The sequence below is a fragment of the Macaca nemestrina genome, chromosome 6, assembly GCF_043159975.1.
Source record: "Macaca nemestrina isolate mMacNem1 chromosome 6, mMacNem.hap1, whole genome shotgun sequence".
Lineage (NCBI taxonomy): Eukaryota > Metazoa > Chordata > Mammalia > Primates > Cercopithecidae > Macaca > Macaca nemestrina.
In genome coordinates this window covers 16,891,094-16,910,741 of record NC_092130.1, presented here as the reverse complement: position 1 = coordinate 16,910,741, position 19,648 = coordinate 16,891,094, and positions in this window count along the sequence as shown.

Here is a 19,648-nt window from a genome sequence, read left to right as displayed (position 1 = left end):
AGTATATTTATTCATTAAGTGGAAGTAGATCATCATAAAGTTCTTTTTTTTTTTTTTTTTTTTTTTGAGACAGGGTCTCGCTCTGTCACCCAGGCTGGAGTACAGTGGTGCATTCTCAGCTCACTGCAACCTCCGCCTCCTGGGTTCACACGATTCTCCTCCCTCAGCCACTCAAGTAGCTGGGATTACAGGCGCCTGTCACCACGCCCATCTGAGTTTTGTATTTTTAGTACAGATGAGGCTTTGCCATGTTGGCTAGGCTGGTCTCAAACTCCTGCCCTCAAGCAATCCACCTGCCTCGGCCTCAAAAATGTTGGCACTACAGGCGTGAGCCACCACACCTGGCCTGGATCGTAATAAAGTTCTTTATTCTTATGTTCATATTGAGTAGGCTGAGAAAATTAACTGGGGAAATTTTACTGATACCCGGGTCCTACCCTGGGCTTACTGACATACATTTTGGTAATTGAGGCCTATTAATTTGTTTTTAGATGTCTTCCAGGTGGTTCTAAGGTTGCCAGTCTGGCATCGCATTTGGCAACCACTAAATTAAAGCATTTTGTTTTATATTTTAAGTTAACTACATTTCATATAGTGCAAAATTAAGTTTCAGAGAGTAGAAAGTGTAATTCTTCTCTAGCCACCCATTTTTCATCTGTGGAAGAAATCGATGTAGATCAGTTCCTTGCATACATTTCTAGAGGTACTCTGCATATGGAAGAATGTAATCACAAAACATACGTGTCCATGCTCTCACTCTCTGCCCTCACAAAGAATAACACAATTCTCTGAAGTTTTTTTCATTTGGAATTTGTTGTATATTTAAAGAATGTCCTTTTTTTTTTTGAGACGGAGTCTTGCTCTATAGCCGGGCTGGAGTGCAGTGGCGTGATCTCAGCTCGCTGCAACCTCCAACTCCCTGGTTCAAGCGATTCTCTCCTGCCTCAGCCTCCCGAGTAGCTAGGATTACAGGCACGCGCCGCTACACCCAGCTAATTTTTTTATGTTTAGTAGAGATGGGGTGTCACCATGTTGGCCAGGATGGTTTCGATCTCCTGACCTCATGATCCGCCCACCTCGGTCTTCCAAAGTGCTGGGATTACAGGCATGAGCCACCGTGCCCAGCCAAGAATGTCCTTTTTTAAAAACTTAATTTAAAAATTACAATCTTGCAGAAAAGTTGCCACGATAGCGTAAAGAATGCTTATATTGGCCGGGCGCGGTGGCTCAAGCCTGTAATCCCAGCACTTTGGGAGGCCGAGGCGGGCGGATCACGAGGTCAGGAGATTGAGACCATCCTGGCTAACACAGGGAAGCCCCGTCTCTACTAAAAAATACAAAAAACTAGCCGGGCGAAGTGGCGGGCGCCTGTAGTCCCAGCTACTCGCGAGGCTGGGGCAGGAGAATGGCGTAAACCCGGGAGGCGGAGCTTGCAGTGAGCCGAGATTGCACCACTGCACTCCAGCCGAGACTCGGTCTCAAAAAAAAAAAAAAAAAGGGAATGCTTTTATTTCCCTTTCCAGATGCCCGAGTTGTCAGTGTGAAGCACATCTACCCAATCATTTTCTTTCTACATGCAGACCACATGTGTATACTGAACTATTTAAGAGTAGGTTGAAGATAACGATGCTTCATCACTCAGTACATAAACCTCAGTGTATATTTTCTAAAAATAAGGATACACATCGACATACCCCATAATGTAATCATAATCAAGAAATTACCATTCAGTTGTATAGGATCCCATTCAGATTTCATCAGTTGTTCCAGTTGTCCTTGATAGGTCTATGCAGTCCAAGATTACTCGTGTGTGTCGCCATGTTGCTTTAGCTTCAAGGTGGAACATTTCCTCAGTGTTTGTCTTTCATGGTTTTGACCTTTTTCACATTTCTTTGCATAAGAAACCATAAGTTGACATCGATAGCCCCAATTCCAATCTTGTTCCACAGCGTTTATTTTAGCTCTTCCCATGTTTGTGGCACCTTTCTCTGACAGCAACCTAGTTCTCAATTCTTTTTTTTGAGACAGGGTGTCAGTCTCACCCAGGCTGGAGTGCAGTGGCACAATCTTGGCTCACTGCAGCCTCCACCTCAGTCTCCTGAGTAGCTGGGACTACAGGCATGTGTCACCACACCCAGCTAATTTTTGTATTTTCAGTTTCGCAGTGTTGCCCAGGCTGCTCTCAAACTCTTGAGCTCAAACGATCCACTCACCTTGGTCTCCCAAAGTGCTGGGACTACAGACATGAGCCACAGTGCTCAGACCTCATTTTTTAAAATTTTTTTTTATTTTTTTGAGATGGAGTCTCGCTCTGTCACCCAGGCTGAAGGCGCAGGGGCGTGATCTCGGCTCACTGCAAGCTCCACCTTCTGGGTTCACGCCATTCTCCTGCCTCAGCCTCCTGAGTAGCTGGGACCACAGGTGCCCACCACCACACCCGGCTAATTTTTTTTTTTTTTTTTTTTTGTATTTTTAGCAGAGACGGGGTTTCACCCTGTTAGCCAGGATGATCTCGATCTCCTGACCTCGTGATCTGCCCTCCTCAGCCTCCCAAAGTGCTGGGATTACAGGCATGAGCCACCGCACCCGGCCTCGGCCCTCATTATTCTTATATTTATTCATTTGCTTCATTCGTCCATAAGAATCATTCTGATGACACTAGCCAAGCCTTCCTCTGCTCCCCACTTTACACAGGCCTCCGCGCCAGCTGATCATTCCCAGACCCATGTGACCTGGCCCTGATGCCAGTGACTACGGGGACCACTGTACCTGGTCAAGGATCCTCCCGACCCATAGAGCACTGCACCAAGAATCACATGTGCCACTATTTACCAGCAGAGCACCAAAAAGAAGGAACTCCTTCCTTTTTTGGCTGCATGTATCCCATTGTGTCAATGAGGGAATCACAATTTAATCTATGGTCCCTGATTTACAATGGTTCAGCAGGATTTTTTGACTGCGATGGTGTGAAAAGTAATCACATTCAGTAGAAACCATACTTCAAGTACCCATACCACCATTCTGTTTTTCACTTTCAGTTTAGTATGTAGTAAATTACATGAGATATTTAACACTTTGCTATAAGATAGGCTTTGTGTTAGATGTTGCCCAATTGTAGGCTAATCTAAGTGTTCTGAGCATATTTAAGGTAGGCTAGACTAAGCTGTGATATTCAGTAGGTTTATGTGTATTAAATGCATTTTTGACTTAGGATATTTTAAACGTATGAAGGATTCATCAGGATGTAACCCCATTTTAAGCTGGGTATCTGATTGGAATATAAGTTAATTATATCCCTTTGGCAGTCAAATCATCTATCTCATCAACATTAAATATAGCAGTAGGCTTTTTGTTTTTTGTTATGTTTTTTGGTGCAGTAGGTTTTTAATTCAAGGGTAGGCTACTCAAGATAATTTTTTTACTTGAAGGAAGTATTATGTATAGTGAAAAGAAACAACTCTAGATTCAAAGGTGATTTTTTTCACATGCTAGTAGCAAGTTGCTTTTCCTTTCAGAGCTTGAAGTAGTTTTTAGGGTTAAATGAAAGGAATACCACCTATTTCACACGTCTGTCGTGGAAATACTTGGAACAGATAGCAAATGTAGCTGTGGACTTAACAAATGCCCAAGGGTTGGGGTATGGGGGAGAAATGGTGGTCTTGTAATATTACCTTCACTTTCAGCTGTAAGATATTAGGAGTTTTCTCTCATAAATAAGATTACTAGTGGTTTTTCTTTGTGATTTTTAAGTATTTTCTAGATTTATTTTTAGTATTTTGGAAATGCATTTAAAAATATTTCAAAGAAGATAAATTATTTTTGTAACTTGTTTTACCTAAGGACTTCTGAAAGTTCTTTTCTGTATTTTGCTACAGAAATAGCCAGAATACTTGAATTTGTATGCATATAAATGTATTTCTGGAATTTGAATACATTCACTCCATGTATTTACTTGCAAGTGATTTACATTGAAAGATGGCCATGAAATTGCCCAGCTCTGTCTACAGTTACTTTGCTTTCCGTAGTCCCCATTTCAATTCTAATTTTTGACATATATACACACTACATATTATTGAACAATTTCAATTTCCCCCCAATTTGTTGTAGATTTAGAAAAATGTTGACTTTGAAATGAAAAATTGATATAAAGGCTTTAAAATGTTTTAATGTGAGATGTTAAAAAGTATTCAGGATAAGTCAAATACTTTGGCATATAGGAGGGCTGGAAATAATTTTTTATTTTCCTTATACAGTGTCACCCTCAGGCTTTATGTGCCTAGAACACATAAGGTCCTTGGAAAGTGGAAAGAAGGATGATGGTTCTGGCTTTCAGAAGTGTTTGTCTATAGTTAGAATTCACCCTGAAACTAGAAGTCAAGAAAAGAAGAGGAAAAAATAGATGCCATATGATATGATACCAAATAAGATGACACCAATATCTATGTAGTAGGATAACATTTCTCTCAGCAGCATGAGGGACAGTCATCTTTCATAAAGTTAACCCCAAAACATTCTGAATTTTTCTTAATGACCCGTTACAGATCTATGATCTATAACCCACTTAAGTCTGCCAAACCAATTTAACACAGTCTCTGCCTACAGACAGTGTTATCAGACCCAGATTATTTATTTTTTAAAAAATCTTGAAGACTTGTGAAAAAGATTTGAACTTTGGTGAATAGATTGGTTGCATCCCAAACTAAGATTTAAAAAAAAAGTTTTTTTTTTTTTTTTTTGGAGACGGAGTCTTGCTCTGTCGCCCAGGCTGGAGTGCCGTGGCCGGATCTCAGCTCACTGCAAGCTCCGCCTCCCGGGTTCACGCCATTCTCCTGCCTCAGCCTCCTGAGTAGCTGGGACTACAGGCACCCGCCACCTCGCCCGGCTAGTTTTTTGTATTTTTTAGTAGAGATGGGGTTTCACTGTGTTAGCCAGGATGGTCTCGATCTCCTGACCTCATGATCCGCCCGTCTCGGCCTCCCAAAGTGCTGGGATTACAGGCTTGAGCCACCGCGCCCGGCCAAAAAAAAAGTTTTTAATTGTGAAAAGAATAGTGCACACAAGAAAGTACATTAAATGTATGTACAGTTTACAGAATAATGATAAACTCCTGTGTACCTGCTGCTCAAGTTAAGAACATTGCAAGTACCTTAGAAGCTCTGCAAATGCTTTCCCCCTATTGTTTCTGTATTAGGCACAAATTTTTCTCTAGAGAAAAGAAACAATAGGATGTGTATGTGTGTGTGTGTCTGTGTGTCTGTGTTATTTTTTTGGTTTTTAAGAGATGGGGGTCTCAGTATGTTGCCCAGGCTCAAGTGCAGTGGCTATTCACAGGTGCAGTCATAGCACACTACATCCTGGAACTCCTAGCCTCAAGCAACCTTCTCATCTCAGCCTCTTAAGTAGACAGGACTACAGGCATACACTACTGTGCTCAGCTTGTGGCTGGCAGACTGAAAACCAGGAGAGCCAATGTTCCAGTATGAGTTAAAAGGCAGTCTGCTGCAGAACCAGGAAGAGCTGATGTTGCAGGTGAAGTCTGAAGACTGACTGCTAGAGAATTCTTTCTTGCTTGGAGATTAATCTTTCTATTCTACTCAGGCATTCAACTGATCAGATGAGGCCCACTGACATTATGGAAGATGTATTAGTCCATTCTCATGCTGCTAATAAAGACATACCCAAGACTGGGTAATTTATAAGGAAAAGAGGTTTAATTGACTCAGTTCAGCATGGCCGGGGAGGCCTCAGGAAACTTACAATCATGGCAGAAGGGTAAGCAAATATGTTCTTTTTCACATGGTGGCAGAAAGGAAAAATGGTGAGCAAAGGGGAAAAGCCCCTTATAAAATCATCAGATGTCATGAGAACTCACTATCACGAGAACAGCATGAGGGTAAATACCCCCAAGATTCAATTACCTCCCACTGGGTCACTCCAATGACACATGGGGATTATGGGAACTACAAGACGAGATATGGGTGGGGACACAAACCATATCAGAAAGCAATCTGCTTTACTCAAAATTCACCAATTTAAATATTAATCATATCCAAAACACCTTCACAGACACCCAGAATAATTGACCAAATATCTTGGCAGCGCATGGCCCAGCCAAGTTAATACATAACATTAACCATCATAGTATCATTTTTTTCCCAGAGGTAATCATTATCCTGACTCTTTTTTTTTACTTTAAAAAAATTGTAGTAAAATATACATACCATAAACTTTACCACCTTAACCACTTTGAAGCATACGGTTCAGTAGCATTAAGTACATTCACATTGTTATGCATCCCATTTCCAGAACTCTTCATCTTGCAAAATTAAAACTTTGTAGCCATTAACAACTGCCCCTTTTCTCTCCCCCCGCACCTGCTAACTAGCATTCTTCTCTGAATCTGACTACTATAGATAACTCATTCGAGTGGAATCATACAGTATTTCATACAGTATTCGACTTGTGACTGGTTTATTTCAATTAGCAGTAACATTCTTAAGGTTCATCTATGTTGTAGCATGCTGCAATGAACATGGGTGGCAAATCTCTCTTTGAGAGATTCTGCTTTTAGTGCTTTTGGATATATACCCAGAAGTGGAATTGTTGGATCACATGGTAATTCTATTTTTGATCTATTTTTCTGACAGTAGCCATCCTAATTGGTGTGATTTGGTATCCTAATGTTTTGTTGTTGTTGTTGTTGTTGTTGTTGTTGTTGTTGTTGTTTTGAGATGGAGGCTCACCCAGGCTGGAGTGCAGTAGCACTATCTTGGCTCACTGCAACCTCTGCCTCCTGGGTTCAAGCAGTTCTCCTGCCTCAGCCTCCTGAGTAGCCGGGACTACAGGTGCGCACCAGCACGCCTGGCTAATTTTTGTGTTTTTAGTAGAGAAGGGGTTTCACCATGTTGGCCAGGCTGGTCTTGAACTCCTGACCTCAGGTGATCCACCCACCTCAGCCTCCCAAAGTGCTGGGATTACAGGCGTGAGCCACCACACCTGACCGGTAGGCTGACTTTTGTATCAGATTCTGGATTATCTTTATGGTTATTTACAATCTCTGTATGTATCTCCTATACATTATTTAGTTTGAAAAATAGGTACAAGCACACATCTAGCTATGGGAAAAAGCACACTATTTCTATTGCTAAGTGACAGTTCCCAGGACATGATTAACTGAATGTCTTTGGCTTCAGTTTTCCAGAGAGTTTACAGAGCTCCTTAGGATCCAGCGGGCAAAGGCATGAGTAAGTCTTGGGAAAATTAGATCTACCACAGGATGGTACTTTGAACCAGGGACGGGGTGGTCAGTAAGAATGTGGTAAGCAAAACAGAGTTACCCAGTATTTTCGGTTTCTGAGCTAATCATCCCCACATCTGACTCTCAGGCTTATGCTTGGAAGGTAAAATAAGGATTCTCGTGTATTCCAGTCATCACAGCATGGAGAGCAGAGAAGGAACAAATAAGAAGCTGGTCCAGGCTCATCCTGGCATTCTAAGACTTAATGAAAAAAGGTGGTACAGTTGCAGAAGCCCTCTTAGTAATAAGAGGTGGTGCAATTGCAGACACCCTCAACTTACTCTTGTAAGTCATTTTGCCAATCTGGACCTCTTGCCTTGTATTTCCCATCTCTCTTCACTATTGTTCCAGAATTTCCTTTGTCTCTTCTGTATTGGGTCTCCTGTTACCTGTGTTTCATTTCTTTCCCTTTGTTGTGCTTTCTAGTTTTGGCTGCACATCTTTCAGTAGCTTCCTGAGAAAGGCTCCGTAACAGATAAAAATGTGAAGACTCAACTGTGAGTGCCTGGGTATATAATTTTAAGCTGGGTAATCATTTTTCCCCGGAGTTTTGAATGCATTGTTCCATTGTGTTTGTGCTTCCAGAGTTGATTTTGTGAAGTCCAAAGACATTATGATTCCTTGTCCTTTGTATGTTTTCCTCCCTTCTCTGGAAGCTTGTCAGATCTTCTCTGTGTCTCTAGTATTCTGAAATTTTACAGTGGTGTCCCTTGTTGTAGTTCTCTTTTCATTCATTTTGCCTTGTACTTGGTAGGTTCCTTCAATCTTTAAACTTAAATCCTTCACTATTTCACTGCTGTTTTTCTCCTATTTTCTTTTTCATTCTACTTTATAGATATCACATCTCCTATTCTGCCTGTAGTGGCTGAATAATGACCGCCTCCCCTTCCCCAAGATATCCATGTCCAAATCCCTAGACCCTGGGACTCTTACAGCATGTCATTAAATTTAAAAATCTTGAGATGAGGAGGTTATCCTGGTGTGTCCAATGTAACAAGAGTCCTTTTAAGAGGGAGGCAGGAATTCAAAGAAGTAGGAAACGTGATGATGGAAGCAAGACGTCGGAGTGATGCAAGGAAGCAGTCACAAGCCAAGGAATTTGGGCCTCTTCTAGAAGCTAGAAAGGCAAGAAAACGGATTCACCCCTAGATCCTCCGGAGGGGGCATGACCCCGACAATACCTTGGGTTTGGCCCAGTGAAACCCATTTCAGGCTAATGACCTCCAGAACAGTAAGACAGTAAACTCATGTTATTTACGCAAGATGTGATAGCATCAATAAGAAACTAATACAAGGATTCTTTGATTTTCATATTTTCTTCCCAATTTTTCAGCTCTATGTCTTTTTACATTCTGAGAGGTTGCTTTGACTTTTTTTTTTTTTTTGAGATGGAGTCTTACTCGGTCACCCAGGATGGAGTGCGGTGGCGCGATCTCAGCTCACTGCAACCTCTGCTTCCCGGGTTCAAGCAATTCTCCTGCCTCAGCCTCCCGAAAAGCTGGGACTTTAGGTGTGCACTACCACACCCAGCTAATTTTTGTATTTTTAGTAGAGACGGGGTTTCATCATATTGGTCAGGCTGGTCTTGAACTCCTGACCTTGTGATATACCGGTCTTGGCCTCCCAAAGTGCTGGGATTACAGGAGTGAGCCACCCTGCCGGGCTGCTTTGACTTTTTTTTTTTGAGACGGAGTCTCACTGTGTCTCCCAGGCTGGAGTGCAGTGGCGTGATCTCGGCTCACTGCAAGCTCCGCCTCCCGGGTTCATGCCATTCTCCCGCCTCAGCCTCCCGAGTAGCTGAGACTACAGGCGCCCGCCACCACGCCCGGCTAGTTTTTTGTATTTTTAGTAGAGACGGGGTTTCACCGTGTTAGCCAGGATGGTCTCGATTTCCTGACCTCGTGATCCACCCGCCTCGGCCTCCCAAAGTGCTGGGATTACAGGCTTGAGCCACCGCTCCCGGCCTGCTTTGACTTTTTAATACCCCTCCAAATTCTTCTACTAAATTCTTTTTTGCTACCATCTTCTTAATTCCTAATAGCTTTTCTTTGTTCTCTGTATGCTTCCTTTTAAAAAAAAAAATTGCATCATTATCATGTTTCATGGATGTATGGGTTCTCATATAGCTCAGAAATATCAATGGTAATTTTGTTTTCGTTGTGTGGAGTTTTTTGTTGTCTTTTATTTTTGTCTTCAGGATATATGTTTCCTCCATACTGTTTTGTTTTTGGTCTTTTTCCTCACCTCAGTGGAAAACCACTATTCTGGTACCAATGTAAATCGTTTTTACATTGGTAAAAATGTAGTTGGGTGAAGGGGTGGCCTGCCCCTCCACACCTGTGGGCGTTTCTCGTTTGGTGGAACGAGAGACTTGAGAAAAGAAATGAGACACAGAGACAAAGTATAGAGAAAGAAAAAGTGGGCCCGGGGACCGGCGCTCAGCATACAGAGGACCCACGCCGTACCGGTCTCTGAGTTCCCTCAGTATTTATCAGTCATTATCTTTACCATCTTAGAAAAAGGGAAGTGACAGGATAATAGGATCATCCTAGGGAGAATGTCAGCAGTAAAACATATGAATAAAGATCTCTGTGACATAGGTTTAAGGAAAAGTGCTGTGCCTTGATATGCATATGTAAATATCTCCATAAACCTTTTTAGTGCATAAAGAGCAGCATTGCGCTAGCAAGTCCCACCTTTCACGGCGCCCTAAGGTGGTTTTCTCCTTTCTCAGTAAACAGAACATACAATCGGGTTTTACACCAAGATGTTCCATTGCCCAGGGACGGGCAGGAGACAGATGCTTTTCTCTATCTCAACTGCCAAGAGGCCTTCTTTCCTCTTATACTAGTCCTCCTCAGCACAGACCCTTCACGGGTGTCAGGCTAGGGGACGATCAGGCCTTTCCCTTCCCACGAGGCCATATTTCAGACTATCATATGGGGAGAAACCTTGGACAATACCTAGCTTTCCTAGGCAGAAATCCCTGCGACCTTTGGCAGTGTACGTGTCCCTGGGTACTTGAGATTAAGAGAATGGTGATGACTTTTCACAAGCATACTGCCTTCAGGCACTTGTTTAACAAAGCACACCCTGCACAGCCCAAAATCCTTTAAACCTTGAGTCACCACAGCACATGTCTCTTGCAAGGACAAGGTTGGGGGTAGGGTCACAGATTAACAGCATCTCAAATACAGAACAAAATGGAGTCTCTTATGTCTATTTCTTTCTATATAGACACAGTAACAGTCTGATCTCTCTTTCTTTTCCCCACAGTTGGGAAACCCCTATTGTCATTATTTTTAGGTTTTTCCTCCTGGGAGATTAGATCTCTCAGGCTTCTTCCAGTCTCCTGCGTGGAGGGCAAAGGTCTGACTGCCCATGGCCTGGTAAGTGGATGGAAGAAGCAACCTGAGATACCTACTGTTAAGCTACTAAATGAGAGCGCATCAAGGTGAACTTTTTTTTTTTGAGACGAGTCTCACTCGGTCACTCAGACTGGAGTGCAATGGCACGATCTCAGCTCACCGCAACCTCCGCCTCCTGAGTTCAAGCAATTCTCCTGCCTCAGCCTCCTGAATAGCTGAGATTACAGGTGCCTTCCACTATGCCTGGCTAAATTTTTGTATTTTTAGTAGAGATGAGGGTTCACCATATTGGCCAGGCTGGTCTTGAACTCCTGACCTCAGCTGATCCACCTGCTGCAGCCTCCCAAAGTGCTGGGATTACAGGTGTGACTCACCATGCCAGGACATGTGAAAGTTTTATCACAAACTGATGCTAGGGGAAAGAGAAAGCTCACCACATCACTATCATGCCTTTAGGCCAACTGAGCTAGCACCCATGGCTCCTCTCCTGCCATCCACTTCCTACTTAGGGTGATCACATAATTAGTAATGTAGAGGTTCATTGTTAGAACCAAGCTTATCTGTTACAAAATAGGCTTTCTTAAGAATGTGATATTCATCCAGTAGAGGCCTAGTCCCATGATAACAGGGCAAACAATTTTGAACTCCTTGTTAGATTATATTAAAGTTCTCACACAGTTTGAAGTTGCTGCAATTAGCATTCAGCCTGCATATATTCACTCAATCCTCCTGTTTTCAGCATAGTACCTGCCCATTTACTCCCCAACACACACACCTCAGTCTAGAACCCACATCTCTGTCCAGGCTCAGTGGCTCACATTTGTAATCTGAGCATTTTCAGAGGCTGATGCAGGAGGATCACTTGAGCCCAGGAGTTTGAAACTAACCTAGGCAACATAGTGAGACCCTGTCTCTACAAAAAAATTAAAAATTAGCCAAGCACGGTGGCACTATGTAGTCCCAGCTACCCAGGAAGCTGAAGTAGGGAGGACCGCTGGAGCCTGGGAGGTCGAGGTCGAGGCTGCAGTGAGCGAAGATGGCGCCACTGCATTCCAGGGCAACAGAGCAAGACCCTGTCTGGGGAAAAAAAAGGAGGGGCAGGGAGGGGAGAAAATAGAACCTATCTGCATTGGTCTCTCCAGGGAATAGATGTCCAGTCATCAGAAGCTGTTGGGGAGGGTATCTGGGAATCTAACGTCACTTTTTCTTCTTTACTCTGTCCCTTCCCGTTTACCCAAGATTTCAGAGGTATCTGATCCCAAGCCTTTTGAGGATTTTCAGAGTAAGTTAGTTTAGTTCTCAATCCACTTCTAGCCAAAATTCACTCTTTTAGGTAGGTTAAATCTCTTACCATTAGTTCCCCTGCTTTTCAGCTTCCAAAATTTTGTTCTGCTGTCTCTTTTCGTGTTCTCTCTGTTCTAGTTGTGTTAGGTCTTTTTTCTTTTTCTTTTTTTTTTTTTAAATTTTTCCTTGGGGTTTTGAGAGGAAAACAAAATTTGATATATGTATTCAATGTACTATCTTATTATGGAACACCATACCGTTATTGATGTTACAGGCTTGGATCTTGAACATCCTAACCCAGTTTAAGAGCTGAAGCTCTCAGTTTTCTTTAGTTCGACACCTTACATAGCAGTGTGTGATCCTCTGGCTCACTTGAATTGCTGCTCTTTGCCATTATGTCTTTGGGAAAGTTAATTAACTACAACTGGAACACAAGGATCTTAGATACAGTTATCATTTAATACAAATGAAGTACTAAACTAGCCATTTCATTTTTGGCTACTAATAATGGCTGCCTTCACCTGGAAAGAAAATGATGCTGTTATTAGTAATAATTCCTATCATGTTTGGAGTAGCTTTTAGTTGAAAAGATCTAAATATTCCTTGAACTCCTGTGGACTTCTTATTACAAACTCTCAAGGCTAAGCTTTAAAATTGAGAAAAATCAATTTTCTGACTCCTGCCAATAGCAATTCTTGGGAGACGATTAAGGGTCAGCCTGGCAGATTAACATTGTTGATCTAAAACAAAGCTAATAATTTTCATCTTTTACCCAATGTTCCAATCAGTGTTCTTAAGTTAATAACGTTAGCTTCCTGAAGCGAGCCTACAGTCTTTATATTTTCCATTTAATTGGATTTTATCAAGCAGTATTTGAATTTCCATTCCATAAGGTGGTGCTGACTAAATGCTAAGTGTAGTAAAACTGGTATTAAATCTCTTGTATTTGGGCACTTTAAGGATGATCTGGGCATGAAAATCGGATATTATGCTGCAGATAGCATGCTAATTTTTTATGTGGCTTTAATAAATTGCCACAAATGGAGTGGCTTAAACAACTCAAATATCTTACAGTTCTGTAGGTCAGTAAGTGTAAGGGGGTAGATGCAGTCAATATTTACAAAAGGATTAAAGTACAATCTTTATTAATTTGAAAATAAAGATTGAAATCTGACACAGGTCTTAGTGAGTTAAAATCAAGGTATCTGCAGGCTGCACTTCTTTCTAGAGCATCTAGGGGAGCATACGTTTTCAGCTCGTTTGGATTGTTGGTGGAATTCAGTTCCTTGAGTCTCTGGGACTGATGTCCTTGTTTTCATGCAGGTTGTAAGCTGAAGACTCTTCCCACCTTTTGGAGGGAGTCACCTTCCTTACCTTGTGGCCTTGTCCTCAACCCCCAGCAGCAGCAGGTTGAAACCTCGCATCAAATCTCTCCAACTCTTCTATCCCATAGCTCTCTGAAAACAGCATGCATATAGTCTCCAATCTTAAGGATGCTTGTGATTAGATTGGGTACTTCCTGATAATCCAGAACAATCTCCCCGTTTGAAGGTCCATTACCTTAATCACATCTACAAAGTCCATTTTACCATGAAAGGTTCTGGGGATTAGGGTATGAACATCTGTGGGGGAACATCATCCTGCCTACATGTGCAGTAAATACAGTTTGTTCTGTAACTAAAAAATGAAGTTGTTTAGAATTGGCAGCTTGAAAATTCAAGGTAAAAACATTCTCCCAAAATAAATACGTGTTGTATTATTTGCTTAAATCTGTTGAAGGAAGATAGCAGAAACACAACTGGCTTTTTATAGTGTACCTTCTCCTCCGAAAATTGGGTTATTTTAGTTTTGGTTTTATCTTTAATCTTTGGTTAAGATTCTTCAAAATAATAAAGATTATACTTTAATCCTTTTGTAAATATTGACTGCATCTACCCCCAAAGTGACAGCCATTACAATAGGGCAGATAAAAATGGAGCAACTTCTTTTTGCTATTGTTAGACACTGACAAAATCATTCAAATGAAGAGCAAATTAAAATGGAGCTACTGAATAGTTTAAAAGGCAAATGTTGCCTTTCTTTGCTATCTCTTACCCAAAAACTTCAGCGTGTGATCCGAAGACAGACTGGCAATATTGTCTACTGTCTTTTAGCATGCTCCAAAAAGCAGCTGATTATCTTGGAAGGGCTTCAAAAGCAATTAAGAAAATCCCTTATGTCAAGTTACATTTCAGACAGGACAAATTAGATGTATGGGAAAATGTCCTGATAAAGTACTCAAGAAATAATGAATCTGTGTACAATTTGTAATTGCTCCTGCAAAAAATTTACAACATAAAAGGGCCTGTTAACCTGAGACTGAGACTGGAAGCTCACTGATGGTTTTTTTTTTTTTTCATTACAAATGCAAAATGCCTTTTGAAATTGAGCCCAGAGCATTTTTAAATGTCCAAAATGTAATTCAAAACATTGTTTATTACATTTCTGTCTGGGCTCTTCACTGCATCACAAGCTGCTTTGTAAATGCTGATTTTTCAGCCAGCAGGTCTGCAATGAAAAATGGCCGATCGGGCTGGCTGATGTAGAGTGTGTTCTAAAGGGCAGCTCTGCGCCAGGATGAAGGGTAAGGGTTAGCGCAAATGCCACAAAAAGATGGTGATGGATGGTAATTGGAAAGACATTCCAGTTAAGTGTCACTGAGATCGTTGCGTTTGTTTCTACGTTATGCATTAAAGATAGACAGATAACCTTCTATCTGCATAACCCCATCCCTGTAACTACAGAACAATGCAATCTCCATGGATCACGGATAATAAGTTTCTCAGGGCAGGGGTTGGTGGATTGGGTGCTGGAGGCTGGGGATGCTTAGTCAGAACGAGGTGTCATCTAGATAGAGTACTTTTATCACAGTGCTGGGAAATTCAAATGCAATTTTCTTCCCTTATGAACTACTATTCCCCTGTGAGTAAACTGATTTCAACTCTTCTAAGCTACTTGGATTTTTTTCCTCAATTTCCTAACTTTTGAAGTATGGATGTGCTCATTGCTAATTTTTTCCCCCATGATAAACATTAGCAAGTGGGAAGTTATTATAGGGTTATTATACAATATTTATAGACCACTTTTTATTTGTGAAGTTTTTTGAAGGTCTCTTAAACATGAACTGTTTCCAAATAACCTTGGGCTTATTTTTTATCTTGATCCAAATCCCATGGAAGCAAACCAATCATGAAGCTCTCTTAAAAGTCATTGGGAGCCCCAGGCTCAGAACCCAGCTGTGCAGCATGAACTATTAGGCCCAGTGCTGCGGGAAGCTTTGAGTAACTGAGCCACGGGGACTGATGCTCATTTAGGAATCAAAGTTGGTGCTTTGTTTCCTGAAGCCTTTGCCTGAGCCGAGGAAGGTGGAATAAATCCCTCACAGGAGTTCAAATTGTATAGACTTTACTTTAAACACAAATTCTCAAAACAATTCCTTTTGAGACAGTTTAACACAATGATGTCTTTTCTGTTTAAAGACTAGGGAACAACAACAACAACAAAGCCAATAAAAAAGCAAACTTCAGAGTCTTCATATCCACAGGATGACTCCAATTTCTAAGTTTGTCTTCATTAATGTTCTCTTCCACTTTCATCAGTCCGTGTTCTCTCTTGGTGAGCTTTTTCCAATTTTCATCCACACCATCACGGGTACATACTCTGAAACCTCCCGATTATTTCTGCTATGTCCATCTACCTTCCTCTGCTTTATACCTTGATCATATTCCTTTTTATCTCTCACCAAAGTGTTTTTCTTGATTTGCTCAGTTATCATTTGACATAATAATGGTGCCTACTAAGTACATTTCTAAGTGCTTTACTGGTATAAATTGTGATAAATTTGTGATAAAAATAACCCTATTGCATATTATTATTGTGCCATTTCATAGGTGGAAGACCCGAGACACAGTGATAAGTGTTTGGCCTCTTGTTGTCAGGTGGTGGAGTCAGGATTCATGCCCAGGTGACCTGGCTCCAGAGTTCACACTGCTTACCCCTGTTTTTCACTGGCTCTTGTATTAGGGAGAGTATCAGCTTTAAGGTCAGAGAGACCTGAGTTTGAATGCAGATCCTGACGTTTACATATAAACACCCTGGAAGTTTGACCTTGGGCAAGTTTAGCAACTTCACTGAGCTTCAGTTTCCTCAACAGTAAAACAGATATTTGTGTGAAGAAAACTGAGATAACCCCTGTCAAAGTCCATGACCATGGTAGGTGCTTGATACAATTTAAAATGTCAGCTAAGGCAGGGTGTGGTAACTCACACCTGTAATCCCAGCACTTTTGGAGACTGAATTTGATACCAGCCCTGGCAACAAAGTGAGACTCTGTCTCTACAAAATAATTGGCCGGTGTGGTGTCCCCTGCCAACTGCCACTGCACTCCAGCCTGTCTCTAAAAAAAAAAAAGTGTCAGATAATTCTTTCTCTCCTTCAGTGTTCTCAGCTTCATAATTTGCAAAGGAAATTAACTAATATTTGTGTGTTGAAGAAGAAGAGATTTAATATGTTGCTTCTAAGGTAACCTCAGGTATGGTGACTTTTCAGGTTGGTGGACTTTTCAATAGTACAAGTCCACCTAGGAAGAGTTACATCTCTGAAATTGGACCAAGTCACACATGCTTGGGTGTACTTATTTTTGATCTGGATCTTTTATATTTCACTTACATGTTCTTGTAAGTGAAATGATCTTCAGGAAATGTTTTGAATGAAGAAATGAAGTGGAGCAGCAACCACCTGCTTGTGGGTTTGTATCATATCATGAAGAGCTGATGGGCTGGTCTGGTGCTCCAGGAATGGCAATGACCCATGGCAAATGCCTGGGCAGAGGCAGCAGTAGAATCCTCCCTGGCCACAGGGCCAGCTGTTTCTGACTGCACACAATGCAGTGAGAACTTCCCTTTCCAACCTGGACCTTTTCTAGGAACCACACGGGCTGTTAATTTTACAATGGCAAATACAACTGCAGATGGCTGTGTGCAAGATTGGGTTGCAGGATAAACATGATGAGGTACCCACTTTCTGGGGACAAAATGGAAAGCTTTATCTTTTCTGTTACACTTATCTCAACAGCAATTAGAATCACAGGCTATTGCCAAGTTTCAGGTACACTTATTGATATATGATGAAAAGGATATGTAAAATTTGTTGTATTCAACAAATGAGCCCTTCCTCGAATAAGTCCTCACATCATTTTTATCATCAGCTTGAACTAATATTTCGCTCTACACCCCTTCCTTTACTTGACTTTTCCCCACGTAAATTTGGGCGTGTTAATCCACAGGCATTTATTATCTACTCTATGTGCTTTCCTGTGCATTTGGAAACATCAAGAAAAAAATCCGCCGGGCGCGGTGGCTCAAGCCTGTAATCCCAGCACTGTGGGAGGCCGAGGCGGGCGGATCACAAGGTCAGGAGATCGAGACCATCCTGGCGAACACGGTGAAACCCTGTCTCTACTAAAAATACAAAAAATTAGCCGGGAGTGGTGGTGGGCACCTGTAGTCCCAGCTACTCAGGAGGCTGAGGCAGGAGAATGGCGTGAACCCGGAGGGCAGAGCTTGCAGTGAGCTGAGATCCGGCCACTGCGCTCCAGCCTGGGTGACAGAGCGAGACTCCGTCTCAAAAAAAAAAAAAAAAAGAAAAAATCAAGTCCAATCTTCATCCTTAAAGATCTTGAAATCGAATAAGAGCTAAAGAGCTAAGAATAAAACATATACAAATGCTATACAAACATATTAATATTTTTGGAATGGCTATTTGCAAACTACCAATTATTTAGTTTTTTTATAGGTATAGTCTATGCATAAATTAAGCATATATTTATGTACATATTCCATTTTAAAAATACAGCTGAAAGGATGTTGTACATACTGTTGTATTCCTTGCCTTTTTTCATTGAATAGTATGTTTTGTAGGTCATTTTATAGCTGTACATATGTATCTGCTCCATTATTATTTTATTTTAGCTCTGGGATACATGTGCAGGATGTGCAGGTTTGTTACATAAGTAAACATGTCTCATGGTGGTTTGCTGCACCTATCAACCCATCACCCAGGTATTAAGCCCAGCATGCATTAGCTCTTTATCCTGATGCTCTCCCTCCCCCTGCCGCACCTCCCCCACCCCCCACAGGCCCCAGTATGTGTTGTTCCTCTTCCTGTGTCCATATATTCTCATTGTTCAGCTCCTATTTACAAGTAGAAACATGGTATTTGGTTTTCTGTTCCTGTGTTAGTTTGTTGAGGATAATGGCTCCAGCTCCATCTGTGTTCCTGCAAAGGACATGATCTTGTTCCTTTTTATGGCTGCATAGTATTCCATGGTGTATATGTGCCACATTTTTCTTTATCCAGTCTATCATTGATGGGTATTTGGGTTGATTCTATGTCTTTGCTATTGTGAAGAGTGTTATAATGAACATACATGTGCATGTATCTTTATAGTAGAATATTTATATTCCTTTGTGTATATACCTAATAATGGGATTGCTGGGTCAAATGATATTTCTGTTTCTAGGTCTTTGAGAAATCGCCACACTATCTTCCACCATGGTTGAACTAATTTACATTCCCACCAACAGTGTAAAAACATTTCTATTTCTCCATAGTCTTGCCAGCATCTGTTGTTGTTTCTTGACTTTTTGATAATCACCATTCTGACTGGTGTGAGGTGTTGTCTCATTGTGGTTTTGATTTGCATTTCTGATCAGTGATAAGCTTTTTTTTAATATGTCCGTTGGCGCATAAATGTTTTTTTTTGAGGAGGGTCTGGTCATGTCCTTTGTCCACTATTTAATGGTTTTTTTTTTTTCTTGTAAATTTGTTTACGTTCCTTGTAGATTCTGGATATTAAACCTTTGTCAGATACATAGATTGCAAAAATTATCTCCCATTCTGTAGGTTGTCTGTTCGCTCTGATGATGGTTTATTTTGCTGTGCAGAAGTTCTTTAGTTTAATTAGATCCCATTTGTCAATTCTGGCTTTTGTTGCTATTGCTTTTGGTGTTTTAGTCATGAAATCTTTGGCTGAGCCTATGTCCTGAATGGTATTGCCTAGATTTTGTCCCAGGTTTTTTTTTTTTTTTTTTTTTTGAGACAGAGTTGCTCTGTTGCCTAGGCTGGAGTGCAGCAGTACAATCGTGGCTCACTGAAACCTCTGCCTCTCAGGTTCAAGTGATTCTTCTGCCTCAAGTAACTAGAACTACAGATGTGTGTCACCACACCCAGATAATTTTTGTATTTTTGTAGAGAAGTGGTTTTGCCATGTTGCTCCGGCTGGTCTCGAACTCCTGACCTCAAGTGATCTGCCTGCCTCAGCCTCCCCAAGTGATGGGATTATAGGTGTGAGCCACTGCACCCGGCCTTTAATCCATCTTGAGTTAATTTTTGTATAAGGTGTAAGGAAGGGGTCCAGTTTCAATTTTCTGCATATGGCTAGTCAGTCCTCCCAGCACCATTTATTAAATAAGAAATCCTTTCCTCATTGCTTGTTTTTGTCAGCTTTGTCAAAGATCAGATGGTTGTAGATGTGCAGTTTTATTTTCGAGTTCTCTATTCTGTTCCATTTGCCTATGTGTCTGTTTTTGTACCGGTACCATGCTGTTTTGGTTACTGTAGCCTTGTAGTACAGTGTGAAGTTGGGTAGTATGTTGCCTCC